We start from the raw sequence: 12754 nt of genomic DNA on the forward strand, positions 1-12754 counted from the left end.
ATATATAGTGGGCCAAAAGTAGGTGGACAGTATGTGTAATTGGGTTATGAAGGGGGAGATTTATCACACATGATGTATAGTGAAACAGGCTCAGTTGCCCCTGGCAACCAATCAGATTCCACCTTTCATTTTTCAAAGAGTCTGTGAGGAATGAAAGATGGAATCCGATAGGTTGCTAGGGGCAACTGAGCCAGTTTCACTTTACACCATGTTTGACAAATTTTGCCCTTGATAACCCTATTACACATACTGTACGCCTACTTTTGGACCACCCTGTATATACATAGGTATTGATAGTCGCACACATTTATATTGGCTGACAGCTATGTTCCTTGACTGTTTTTTTTTTTTTAACTTTTATTTTGCAATGAGCACCAAAAAAAAATTTCACCTCTTATTAACGAATAGTGAGGGACATTGAAATTCAACCAAAGTCCAAATGTCCAATGTTCCTTGACTGTTATTAAAGGTACTCTGGTGGTGGTGGGGAATTATTTTTAAATCAAATGGTGTCAGAAAGTAATAGAGATTTGTAAATTCCTTTTTTTTTTTATTACTAATAAAAATCTCAAGTCTTCCAGTACTCATCAGCTGCTGTATGTCCTGCAGGAAGTGTTGTTCTCTTTCCTGTCTGACACAGTGCTCTCTGCTGCCACCTCTGTCCATGTCAGGAACTGTCCAGAGCAGGAGAGGTTTTCTATGGGGATTTACTACTGTACTGGACAGTTCCTGACATGGTTACTGTGTCAGACTGGAAAGAATACACCACTTGAGATAATGAATACTGGAAAGCTTGAGTTTTTCTAAATAGAAGGGATTTACAAATTTCTATAACTTCCTGACATCTGTTGATTTGAAGGAAAAAAAAAATTATATATATATATATATAAACAGTGATACCTTGGATTAAAAGTAAATTGGTTTAAGAGCTCACAGTTTTTCAAAATTGTGACTTGGTTTAAGAGCATTGCTTTGATGTAAGAGCTCCCTGTACTGGGTGGGAGCGCGAGTGGAGGAGGGGCATGGTCTGCATAGCGGGGTCTACAGCCCTGTACTCTGACCCAGGAAGTCTCCCTCACCTTCCAAATCATAACAGAACCACCTCAGGCTGAGGCTTACATCAGAGGACAGGACTGTGGAGGTTAATCTCTCCATAGCTGTTACCCCTCTCTCCCCAGACAGAGAGTGCTGTATGTCTGTGCCCACATCTGTCCTGCTCATTGCTTCATGCTCCCTGCAGTCTCTGTCAGTCCTTGTGTTTCCCATCCTCTCCATTACTGTACAGTAACTTATAATATCACAGATTCTGCTCTTTCTGAATGTTTGTTTCATTTGTTTTACATGTTATTCAGCATAATAAATCATTATTTTTGGGATGTCGAACCAATTATCAACATTTATATGATTTCTTATGGGGAAATTTGCTCTGGTTTAAGGGTCCTATTCCACGGGCCGAGGAGGGCCCGATCAACGATGTAATCGAGCGGCGATCTGCTAGATCGCCGCTCGTTTACTGGGCCTATTCCACGGCCCGATGATCGTTGAGTGAGGGCTGCAAGGACATCGTTACCGATGTCCTTGCAGCATCATACAATACCTGTCAGGTCTTCTCGGCGCGGTCTTCATCCCCGTCCCCCGCGCGCTCTATCTTCAGAATGCCGGTCAGCTGACCGGCCAAACTCAGCCAATCACAGGCCGCGTCGGTCCCGGCCTGTGATTGGCTGAGCGCTCCGTCAGCTGACCGGCCATTCTGAAGATAGAGCGCGCAGGACCCGGGGATGAAGACCGCGCCGAGAAGACCTGACAGGTAATGTATGATGCTGCAGCCTGTCAAATCGTCGGTCGCCCGCCGTGCACCGCTATTCAACCGTAGCAATGTGCGGTGGGGGAACAATGATTTTAGGTCTGGCCCTAAATGAACGATCAGCCGATGACACGATCATCGGCTGATCGTTCTCTCTATTTCACCAAATGATAATCGGCCGAATCGGGCCAAATGGGGCCGATCCGGCCGATTATTGTTACTGTGGAATAGGGCCCTAAGAGTGGGTTTGGATTACAAGCGCTGTCCCGGAACGAATTATGCTCGTAATCCAAGGCACCACTGTATATATATACAAATATATATATTTGTATATATATATATATATATATATATATATATATATTTAAAACCCTTATTTAAAAAAAAAACCATTGTATTAACCCAGTGAATGCATGTGGTTAAGTAGCCCGCTATCTGTATTATAGAGCGTTGTTCCTGGTCAGACACCCACAGCTGATCTTTACCGCAGCTGCTATAACACCCAGGATCTCACCACATATAGCATTATCCAAATACACAGCAAGCAATCCAAACCACAGACTCCTTCCTCAGACCACAGATACAAGTGGCTGACACTGCCGCTTGTTTCCCAGTTACGACTAGCAATGTAACATATGCAGCCCACATATGCTTCCATATACGCTGCAGATGTTACAGGATCCCCTATGTACCTTCTGAGTATTCTCGTTTCACCTCAGTCATTTCATTAGTCTATCTGCAATTAAAAGACCGTAGCCACATTGGTAAATCTTAATGTTTGGCGCCACAGCCGCTCCTTCAGACTATTCGCTTCCAGTCACACAATAAAAATTGACCAGGAAATATAAGTCCCCCGCTCTGTCTCCATGTCTGAAGCTTCTTAATATTCAATGCAGCAGTCATCCTCTATAGGGGTGACAATATCTGAGTGACAACCATTAATGGCCACCATTACAGTTCCTGTAAGAGTCGTCATTCAGTTTTTCTAAATTGCCACAGGAATCTGTACTGTAAAGCTAAGTTAGCTTCACTGCTACTCCTTAGGCCTTGTTCACAATGTGCAGTTTTACAGTGTTTTTATTCCTGTTTATTGAATGGGTTTCCACTGTATAAAGGAGATTTTATATAGGCAGAGAAGTAAAGGGTCCCTGAGAAAAAAAAATGGTCAACTGGTCTCAGAAGGTTATACAGATTTGTAACTTACTCAAGTCTTACAGTACTTGTCAGCTGCTGTATGTCCTGCAGGAAGTTGTATATTTTTTCTAGTCTGACACAGTGCTCTCTGCTGCCACCTCTGTCCATGTCAGGAACTGTCTATTTTTCTATGGGGTTTGCTGCTGCTCTGGACAGTTCCTGACATGGACAGAGGTGGCAGCAGAGAGCACTGTGTCAGACTGGAAAGAACATACCACTTAATGCAGGACATACAGCAGCTGATAAGTACTGGAAGACAGAAAATTTTTAAATATAAGTAAATTACAAATCTACATAACTTTCTCACTCCAAAAAAAAAAAGTTTACTGGAGTACCCCTTTAAAAACGTTTTCAGATTTCTTAGACCCATCAGAGGAGGGGTTTCTGGGAATCCACCCTCTATCTATACCAAAATGTGCATGTCCCTTTTAAATCACATCGGGTGAATTCAATTCTAAGTGCAAATTTGGGAATTTATTACAGTGGCTGTAAACTGTCTAGTCTTAGGTTCTTTCAACACAGAAATTATCTGACAGATTTTTGAAGCCAAATTCAGGAATTTTGACAGGCCTTAAATAAGCAATCGGCTGATCGCTGCCTCTATTACACAGCTCAATGACCGTGTGGCCAAGGCTGCACAAACACCACTAGCAATGTTTGTGCATCCCTTTCCTTTAATCAGATGTTGGCCGCTCGTCTCCTATTACATGGAGGGATGTGTGACAGAAGGCTGATTATTGTTTGACAGGGCTAAAGTAAGTGATCAGACGATCGCCAACTGATCGCTGCTCTATTACCCGGCTGACGTCTGCCTCATTTGGCAGACAATCGCTTTGTATAAAAGGGCCTTAAAGGGGTTATCCAGGATTAGAAAAACATGGCCACTTTCTTTCAGAAACAGCACCACTCTTGTCTTCAGGTTGTGTGTGGTTTTACAGTTAGGCTCCATTCACTTCAATGGAACTGAGTTGCAAGATCCCACCTATCCTGGAAAACCTTGATAACCTCTTTAAAGGGGTAGTGCGGCGCTAAAAAATTATTCACAGAATAACACACATTACAAAGTTATACAACTTTGTAATGTATGTTATGTCTGTGAATCGCCCCCTTCCCGTGTCCCACCACCCCTGCCCGTGTACCCGGAAGTGTGTGGTGCATTATACATTACCTGATCCGTGTCGAGGGCCGTCCGCCATTTTGTGCCAAACGTCATCGACGGACGGCCGAATCTCTGCCGCCGCCGCCCCCCCTCCGCCGCGTCATCAGCCGCTCAGCCGTGATTGGCTGAGCATAACTGTGCTCAGCCAATCGCAGCTGAGCACAGTTGTGACGCGGCGGAGGGGGGACGGCGGCAGGGATTCGGCCGTCCGTCTGAAGATGACGTTTGGCACAAAATGGCGGACGGTCCTCGACACGGATCAGGTAATGTATAATGCAACACACACTTCCGGGTACACAGGCAGGGGTGGTGGGACACGGGGAAGGGGGCGATTCACAGACATAACATACATTACAAAGTTGTATAACTTTGTAATGTGTGTTATTCTGTGAATAATTTTTAAGCGCCGCACTACCCCTTTAAGTTTAGACCAACTGTTCACTGTGTTTTATCATCTGATGTATTTAGGGTCAATTTACACAGAAAGATTATCTGACAGATTATCTGCCAAAGATTTGAAGCCAAAGCCAAGAATGGATGTGAAAAGAGGAAAAATCCCCGTCTTTCCTTTATGACCTGATCTCTGTTTATAGTCTGTTTCTGGCTTTGGCTTCAAATCTTTGGCAGATAATCTTTCTGTGTAAATGGACCCTTAGAATATTTAATGAAACCCCTCCTGTCTCCTAATGAGCTGCACCCCTTCATCGGACACAGCGCAAAAATATCTAAAAAGTATTTTTTAAAAATCAGGCTTGGGTTTTTTTTTCTGCATAAATTGCGTCACCATTCTGGTGCTTTTACTCTAATAAATCTGCCCCATTGTAACTTTTGCTGTTATCGCTGTACACGCACATTATCAATAAGTTCTAATGGATCATATGGTAATCCCATAAGAAATAGTGACTAGAGGTTGCTACAATGTGTCACTGATTGATTTTGACTATTGAGTGACTCTCACTCAATGGTTAAAAATCAATCAGTATCAATTAGTGTTGTGTGAGCACGCTCGGTCAAGCATCCCGCCAGAGTTCTGATGTGTCTTGCAGAAACCTATTACATTTTTTCATACTTATTTTTGTATGTTTCATTTAAACATTCCTTTAAGGGACGAAATATACAAAAATTGGAATGAATAATGCTGCGATTACACGGAACGGTTATCGCTCAAATTTTCACGATAACGATCACATTTGAGCGATAATTCGCTCAAACACAGCGAACGATCAAGCGACGAGCGAGAAACCATTCATTGTGATCTTTCAACACGTTCTCAAATCGTCGTTGGTCGTTTGCTAAAAATTCGCAGATCGCTTCGTGTAAACAGTTTCGCCCTATGTGTGAGATGGGCTTAAGCAATCTTAAAAAGCATCGCAATAACGAACCAAATTGTTGCTTTAAAATCGTTAAACGATCGATTGGGCGAATTATTACTCCATGTAAACGTAGCATTAATGTAATTGGTTAACCAGGCTCTGCTGAGCAGGAGGCAACTCGTCAAATGCTTGAGTCTCCCATTAGTCTCCCATAAAGCTTTGGCTGTCCAGGCATGATAAGAACTGTAGTTTTGCAACAGCTGGAGGGCTGAAGGCTCCCCATTTTGGCAGCTTTATAATTCATATATTGTATTCATGAACCAGGTAGCTCAGGATGAACAATGCTCTAGCCCCCCCATTAGACAGAGGACTGCTACAGCACATGGAATTGTAGGAGGACAAAAAAAAAAAAAATGAATACACTCCTTTCTATAATTTCGATATCTTAGAGGAGACCTCACAATGTATCGCATGCAGTGTATGTATCGCATGCTGTGTAATAGAGGTGGTGCAGCTCGCCAAAAGTTACATATTCACAAGTAAAATATACTCGTTCTGAACCCCTTCTAGAAATCCCTTCCATGTAGTCCTATGAGCCGTCTGCAGCTTCCGCCACTCTTACTTATCCAGGTCATTTGGGCGATTTACATCCTGACTCACTGATCCATCCGCGACATCATGTGGCTTGATGTCTGCACAGGGCCCCCTTTTTATTGAAGATGTTACACACATCTCTGTGACTACATCCTGGTGGTTACCATAGATACACGCCTGGCCAATGGCTAAACAGTAGCTGACCCTTCCTGGGCACACATAGTGACAAATACAGACACGATATGTCACTACCATCCGCACACAACGTGATGGCATGTAGCTATATACTGGTAAACTATATATCGAAAAAAATGAGATGTACGTTGACGTATGTGACTATGGCATAGCCTTCTATAGCTCCATGTACGCATAGATATATATTATTTACTATATATATATATATTTAATGTCACCATAAATAATTATAAGTTAAATGTTAAATGTTGTAATGATATTATCAGTCAGAAAATGTTAAGCCACCTTTATGTGATACAAGTCAGCGCACTACCACCACCAGCCAGCAGAGAGCAGTATAAGACTAAGGATGGAGGCAAGACGGGAAGAGGATGTAGCCTTTGGTACCCACCATCCACTTTTACACTGCTTTCTTCCTGGATCTGCCAGTGTTTGTCTTCACGTACTCCTCCCTCTATTATCCTATATTTTTTTCTATCTACTGAGTCTTCCTCAGAAGCCGTTTCCATTCACTTTACTGCACACATTTCCCTTCATTGATTGTATGGTATAATATAACAAGCAGGTCACAGGGCTTGTTCCTATCATGCAGTTAGCTGTATACTTAAGTATAAAAAGCAGGAATACAGACACAATATAATAAAAATTGTAGAAACCACAGACATACAGTGAAAAGAATTCTGGATCTGCGGTATGTATGGGGACAGCACACAGTATACATACAGGACTTGTTTAGGTACTTGAGACCTTGAGCAAATGTAAAGAATACATACAAGTGTGATAAAGAGGTAAAGGGACAAGTATAAGACACAATGGGACATATGTACGGTGTAACCTGACCATAAACAAAAGGGGACATGCAGAAACATAAATGTAATATAAAGAACATGAATATAGAGGGACATAAACATCAATGTAATATAAAGAACATAAATATAGAGGGACATAAACATCAATGTAATATAAAGAACATAAATATAGAGGAACATAGGCATAAATGTAATATAAAGAAAATAAATAAAGATGGACGTAAACATAAAAGTATTATACCAGAACATAAACACCTAATAATATGAATGTATTATATAATAAAAGAAACAGGATAACCTATAAGAGGATACATACACCTTGCAACATTTAGAAGCATTGTCATACAATATAACCTGTATACGCAGACGTAGCTAATATGTCACATATTGATAGCAGAATGTAGTGGAATTGGCATTGTCTGTCCAGTGTAACATTTACTATGTTAATATCCAGAAGAAGCTACTGAAATAAGGGACAAGCAGTAATAAGGGCTGTTACCCAGCGCACAATGCAATTTCCTATGTATTAGCCTTTATATGATATGTATAGATAGATATATATAGAGCGAGAGATGCTTAGAATAAAAGTATATATGTATCCCTATAGGATGGAAAGCACATCACCTATATGCTGTATTACACAGTATATTCCTGTATCAGGGCCATTTGCGCTATTCATGCATACACCAAATAATTGATGGTCTACATAGCTGTTGGTTTTTGCCTTTGTATATGTATTTATTAAGTTATTTAAGGGACAGAGAAATGAAGAACTTGGCCTGTATCTTTGACCCTCCATTTACTATTGTATATATATATATATATATATATATATATATATATATATATAAAAAGAATTTATAGTGACATAGAACGCACATACAGTACCTTCTGCTGACATTTAGAGTATATATACATTAAAATTCCTTTAAGGCTGCATTGTAAGGGCTTGATAAGATTTTCTTATCTTCTGTATGTTAGTTAACAATTGGCCATAGAAAAGTATGTACGACTTACCACTAAGGGTAGAGACCCTCCTTTGATATTCCAGAAATACTTGCAGTTCTGTATAGAAACAAGGGTCAAACTATCAACATTACAAGGTTACTAGATGTGGTGAAATGAAATGTATTTGACATTTTTAAATATTTGCGCTGGGTTTGCATTGACAAGGTTTGGCAATATATGCTATTAGGGTATATGAATATACTGGGGGTTGGGGTGTCCTCTGCTCAGGTGCCAGAACAGAGAGCCATTCTGTTTGAGTGGCTCCCATTGTGGCAGACACCAGCCGTCTCATGGGCAGCCATTCATCTGAATAGCCTTCTAGTAATAAATACTACATTTCCCCTGGAGCAGTCTCTGCTGGGAAGGTGCATGGCCGGCTGCACCTTTCCTCCTGGCTAAATCGTGGCTGGGTTTTGTAAGGGGTTGTGTATGAGGAGACAATAACTTTAATATAATCATAAAAACAGAATGGGTCATTCTAAAGACATGGTACTGACATGGCACTGTCATAGGGTACCAGCAAGTATGCCCTTGCAGAGATGCCCTGGTCGGCTGTAATAATTGCTGCTATGGGATAGAAACAACCAGGAGCAACTCTTCTCTTTCTATGACCATAACGTAAAGGCGCTGGCAGAAAAAAAATCTTTCAAATCAACTGGTTTCAGAAAGTTATAAGGATTTTTAATTTACTTCTATTTAAAAATCTCCAGTCTTCCAATATTTATCAGATGCTGTATGTCCTGCAGGAAGTGAAGTATTCTTTCCAGTCTGACACAGTGGTCTCTGCTGCCACATTTGTCCATGTCAGGAACTGTCCAGAGTAGTAGCAAATCCCCATAGAAAACCTCTCCTGCTCCGGACAGTTCCTGATATGAGCAGAGGTGGCAGCAGAGAGCACTGTGTCAGACTGGAAAAAATACACTACTTCCTGCAGGACATACAGCAGCTGGTAAGTAATGGAAGACTTGAGATTTTTAAATAGAAGTAAATTACAAATCTACATAACGTTCTGACACTAGGTAACTTGAAAGAAAAAAAAAAGTTCCCCTTTTAAGATTGTCATTTTGAATTATTAGCAGTCTGTGATGGCAGAAGAATATACTGTTTATGTTCAAAATATAATACAATGGCTATTGAACCCCCACATACGCAATGATTTCGATACAACTATAAACTCTGTCGACCTATTGTAAGACCTTGGTGCCCAGTACAAAATCCCCTGGAAGAGCAAGGCTGGGTTCACACTGCGTTTTTGTAATCCATTTATTGTATACGTTTTATGGAAAAAAAACAGATGCAAAAATCATCCGGTTGGATCCGTTTTTCCATTGACTTTCATTATAAAAAAAAAAAAAAACTGATCAAAAACGAATGCAGTTTTTTTTAACGAACACAAAAGTAGCATTGACTATGTTTTTCTGTCCAGTTTCCAATTAAAAACAGATACGTTGAATGGATTGCAAAAACGCAGTGTGAACCCAGCCTAACAATGTATTGGTGTTGGACAGTAAGTAAAAGTGGGAAAAAATGTAAATATTACAGCTATGTATTATTAAAGAGCATCATTAACCATTTCAGTATAGGCATGGGAAGTCTGAAAAATATCCGTTTATTAAAACTTGATTTACCTTGTCACAAAAAAATGGCAGTGTATCTGTCCATGACGGAAATCACCAGCGTCACATGAATCCCATCGTCTTTAAGAAAATTATCCAGGATTTAGAAAAAGCACAGCTACTGTTTTTGTAAAAACAGCGCCACCCCTGTCCTCAGGTTGTCTGTGGTATTACAATTCACCTCCATTCACTTTAATGGAACTGAGCTGTAAAACTACACCCAAACGGAGGATAAGAGCGGTGCTGTTTCTGTAAGAAGGTGGCCATATTTTTCTAGCCCTTTAATGGGGTCTGTTGGGTTCCCACCATGATTTCCGGAACAGACAAAATAGCATAACGTGCAAGCAAAGAGCCTCTGATACAGATGTAAAGTGAATCTAAGTTGGTTGTGAGAGAACTGGACAGTGGAGCCATAACCTCTACCCTAGAGATGATGAACTTTCGGCCCTGTGGCTGTTGGAAAACTACAATTCCCATCATGCCTGGACAGCCAAAGGCTGTCCAGGCATGATGGGATTTGTAGTTTTCCAACAGCCAGAGAGGTGAAGGTTCCCCATTCCTGCTGCTGTAATTGGGGGCTGGGAGCCGTACCATGTCATCCAATGGCAGTGTCACGTCCAGCAGACTATAGACTGTAGTCTAGAGCCCTTTACACTATAACCTGCAGTCTACGGCCTACTAAGAGATCCTCAGGGCATTGGAAATCTCGGGTGGCCGTGCATTATTGTCAGATTGATCTCACAGCTAATGGAAGCAGTTGTGCTAATAATATTACAGCAGTGAATAGGCTTTTTAAAGCCTCCTCTTACATATTCTGGAGAAGTACCCTGAGGATGGAGGTTCACTAGAAGAATACGTTTTATCTGCGGACATTAGTTTTCATTATTCTGCGGTGTATTCATTCCGCTCTGCATATGAAAGAATGGATTGTTCTGCCTTGTGTCATATCAGGTCTTGTGTGTCGACAATGAAGTTCCATCTCTTGCATGGCATTGACCTGTATTTTAACGTTGTCTTTGGATCGTTCATCCTATTATTCATGGCATTCAGCACTCCTACATGTTGTCATATCACTATGCATGTTCTTATGTTACACTGTACTGTACTGTATCACCGCTGGAGTTATTATAGTGCACTGCATGCTATTATACCTCTCTGCATGTCGCCAGATAGCTCTCTGTGTTTCGACATATATACTATTTTGCAATGCATTGCTGGTAATCTATCTGTGAAAAGGTAAGAAAAAAAAGAACTGGCGCATACAGTAAAGAAATAATTATAACTCTGTTCCATCTCTATCCTTATAATATATCAGAAAAATGGCTACATTCACAAGTTCCGTAGTTTGATTTCATTTGGGCCGTTAACATTGTCCCAATAATAACAGATCTGCAAAAATGACTGACAAGTAGGGGCCGTAACTGCAGCACAGACTGTGCCATAGAAGTGTATAGGAGTGTCCGTAATTTTTGCAGATCCCTAATTTTCCGTAACGTAGTCAAATATAGGCGAGCAATCATTTTAAGGCTATGTTCACGGAACATATTTTTTATGACAAGAATGGCCGCTGTTTGGAATTAAAACTACGCGTTACATTGAAGTCTATTCAAACAACGGCCATTGTTCAAACAGTGTATTTAACAATGGCCATGGAAATAATTGACATGTCAATTATACCCGGCCATAGTACATTGAAATCAATGCAATTTTCACTGCAACAACAACCGTGGTTTGGCACTGGCAACAACGGCGGTTGTTCATGCAGTGTGTGAACATAACCTATGGCTACATTCACACATTCAGCAGTTTTTTAGTAATGTATATGATGTCTGCAATTGATCATATTACTCAAAAATGTATCCATAATGCATCCGTATTCTTTGCAGATCAGCAAAAAAGGGGAAGGTAATAGATAAATAAGGGGGAATGGTTTAAAATGATTGGTCATCCATATTTTAGTACGGATTTGCAGACATTACAGATGTTTCAACTGTAAAAGATTACAGATCCGCCAAAGTTATGGAGGCTTCCATAGACTTCTATGGCACAATATTTGCCTGCAATTACGGTCTGTACTAGAGCTTGCTACAGAAAGTGTGAACAGCCCTATTGAAATCAATGATACCTTAAAGTGATACTCCAGCGTGGTGGCACTTTTGCACTGGGACCGGGGACGAGGTGGCCAAGGGAAAAGACGTCCACTCACCTCCCCGATTCCAGTGGTGGGTCCCACATCGCGGCGCTCCGGTGCCCGGTTCCCGACCGCTTCCGGGTGTCTAACGCAGGCCCGAGACGTGACGTCTCAGGTCCGCTCAGCCACTCAGTGAAAGAGGCAGGGATATGAGCAGACTTGAAACGGATCCCGCCTCCTTCACTGAGTGGCTGAGCGGACCTGAGACGTCACGTCTCGGGCCTGCGTTAGACACCCGGAAGCGGTCGGGAACCGGGCACCGGAGCGCCGCGATGTGGGACCCGCCACTGGAACTGGGGAGGTGAGTGGACGTCTTTTCCCTCGGCCACCTCGTCCGCGGTCCCAGCGCAAAAGTGCCCCCACGCTGGAGTACCCCTTTCAAGCAAATGTACCACTTTGATGCTAATGCCTTGTTTTGTACCGCCCGAGCACAACACCAGTCTATTCCCAGGCATTATCCCAGCATAAAGCACTGGTGGCGGGCCCACCGGCTCCCAGTGTGACGATCTCCCCTACCTCTCTGTAATGCGGCTCTGTGGAGCCGTGTCACAGAGGGAAGGAGCTTCTTCACACTGGGGACCAGCGTGCCCGCTGCCAGTGCTTGGTGCTAGGCTGGTGCCCGGGAATAGTCCGGTGCCATGCGCAGGAACCGGGCTGTGGTTCAAAAAAAGGACTGCAGCAGGGCACCGATCCACATGATCTACCTGATGGCACATTCACTTTAAATATATCAATAGTTGTGGATCTGCAGTCACAGACACAACTTTGGGATGTATGAATGTAGTCTAAACCATTCCCATTTATTTACCTCATCTTCCCCTTTTTGATTATCCACAAAAATTACAGATTTTAATGAAAAGAAAGGCCCTTG

The 12754-nt window shown here is 41.9% G+C and overlaps 1 protein-coding gene across 1 annotated transcript in view; it reads right to left on the reverse strand.

The window, feature by feature from the left end:
* Window positions 1-8124, reverse strand: part of POU2F2 (POU class 2 homeobox 2) — a 32414-nt gene extending 24290 nt beyond the window's left edge. The window contains exon 1 of the mRNA XM_069947188.1: window positions 8086-8124. The gene's annotated coding sequence lies outside the window, so the exon portion shown is untranslated. The remainder of the gene's footprint in view (window positions 1-8085) is intronic.
* Window positions 8125-12754: the final 4630 nt, after the last annotated feature.

This window comes from Dendropsophus ebraccatus, chromosome 12, assembly GCF_027789765.1.
Source record: "Dendropsophus ebraccatus isolate aDenEbr1 chromosome 12, aDenEbr1.pat, whole genome shotgun sequence".
In the NCBI taxonomy this organism is placed as follows: Eukaryota; Metazoa; Chordata; class Amphibia; order Anura; family Hylidae; genus Dendropsophus; species Dendropsophus ebraccatus.